Raw genomic sequence first — 2,085 nt, 5'->3', positions numbered from 1 at the left:
AGTCATAAATTATACAATTCTGGTGGGAAGTGTTTCACTTGTCACTTTGCATTTAGAATCATGAAACCGATTATTGGCAGGTGGAAAATTCATGAAATAACATTTATGTCTTGGGCGCAAGTGTTTGATGAAGTGCCAGAGAGAGATTTAGTGCATTGTCTTCGTGGCTTAGCTCCACAAGAGTTCTTTTTCCACGCAAACGAGATGTTGAGGTTTGATAAACATTACCAGCTGTTCGTGCGTTAGTTCCTCCACCGACACTTAGTTGATATTTGTTTTTTCTTTGCCAGAAAAGGGGTTTTAGAAACGAGAGCGTATTATTTGCATGCGGGGCATCACAAGTTTGGGATTCTGTTGAAGCTGCAGATCCATCTTTCTCCCAGAGAAAACATGGGGATTGTGAAGTTCGCAATCGGGGATGCTGCAATAACGTTTCTGTGGGTGTTTGGCGCATCATGCCTATCTTCCACACAAATTTGAAGTTTGCTCTAAATTCCTATTCAGTTGACCCTTGAGATAACATTTGTGACATGGCGCTCACTCTGTCAGTGGAATGGGTGCTCCTAAAGTTGACAAGGAGCTGGTGCGAGAAATAGAAATTTCACATTGAGGAAATGTTCAGATAACTGAAAATTATCATCTTTTTCATGGTGATGCTCGAATCAAAGGTGGCTTTTCAAGGATTGAATACCAAGCAAGACCCAATGCTACAGGTGCATCATCTTTTAAGAGTCTAGTGGCAAGGCTGCTACCTCGAGCACATTCGGTTTATTACCGAGATGGAATTGGGAATATTTCTACCTCACATTTGAACGCCGACTTTAGAAAAACAGAACTGGAAATTGCACCTCGATATCCTATGTTTGGAGGCTGGCAAGCCACTTGTACAATAGGCTACGGCTTATATCTACAAGATTTTCTCTTCCAAGCAGCTGATGGCAGGCGTTATCTTAACATTGCTTTTGCATCTTCATTCAGTGATGTGGTCATTGATAAACTTATTGTGAAGGTTGCACTGCCAGAAGGATCTAAAGATCTTTATGCTTCTGTTCCCTTTTCTGCAGATTGACATATATAATATCTATGCACCTCGTTGTCTAAAGAACTCGAGTTCAGGAGTAAAGACGAGAGACAAGCTTACAGTTTCACAAAATAAGGTCTCGAGGAGGGTATTGGGGTTCCTATACGGTAGATATGACCTCTGTTTTGAACTATACACAAATGGATATTTCAACAGGCCTGATGTTCAAGAAGCTCTTCACGCAAATGTTACAAAGATTCCTTTCTAATGGGCAGTCTGCAACAATTCTGTGTTCAATGCATATAATTACACAATATTCTCAGTTCTTCCAATCTACACAAAACTTATTAAAGTGGTCTAAAGATTTGGGTTTACAGTGGAGATATTGATGGGAGAGTACCTGTAACTGCCATGAAAGATAACATCAATGCATTACATTTGCCCATAAAGCAACAATGGCATCCGTGGTTCCATGACAGACAAGTAGCAGGATGGTTTATACAATACCAAGGATTAACATATCTGACATTTAGAGGAACAGGGCACGCAGTTCCCTTAGACAAATGTAGCGAAACATTGATTGTGAATTTTTGTGCCCTGTTTGTTCCATAAAGTGTGATCTATTTCCTTTTTGGAAGATAAGATTAGAAAATGCATCTGACACAGGAACACAGTGATACATGCAAATGAAGCTGCATAGATGAACATTGGAAATGCAGGGGGTTTTCTCTGTAATACTTTGTTTACTGAAATGCAGGGGTGGTTGCACAGGAAAGAGAAATGAATGTTTTCGGTCCATTAATATCTTCAGTTTCCTGGTGTTGAAGGTTTTACTTTCTATGTTTGTTGCAAGACTTTAAATTATACAGCGGGTAGCCTTGTAAAGGTTTTGTAAGGTGTTCTAACTTAATTGATCTGGAATGTATTCCATATCAATAGTGTTTGTTAAAGACTATGAGCACATCTTGCAGAAGCACATTTATGCCTTGTTTAGTGATCTTTGGAAAATGGGTTCTGTAAGAATAAGGATTCCCACTTAAAGCTGATGTGCTCGATTCAGATTA

The 2,085-nt window shown here is 39.4% G+C and overlaps 1 pseudogene; it reads left to right on the top strand.

Moving 5' to 3' along the window:
* Window positions 1-390: 390 nt before the first annotated feature.
* LOC149191541 (dolichyl-diphosphooligosaccharide--protein glycosyltransferase subunit 1B pseudogene) lies at window positions 391-1,069 on the top strand (annotated as a pseudogene).
* The last annotated feature ends 1,016 nt before the right edge of the window (window positions 1,070-2,085 follow it).

The sequence above is a fragment of the Pinus tabuliformis genome, chromosome 2_2 (assembly GCF_031772625.1).
Source record: "Pinus tabuliformis cultivar Carrire ecotype Pingquan chromosome 2_2, CPIR1, whole genome shotgun sequence".
NCBI classification, from domain to species: Eukaryota; Viridiplantae; Streptophyta; class Pinopsida; order Pinales; family Pinaceae; genus Pinus; species Pinus tabuliformis.
The sequence above is the reverse complement of the archived record's forward strand: the minus strand, read 5'-3'. Positions and strand labels throughout refer to the sequence as shown.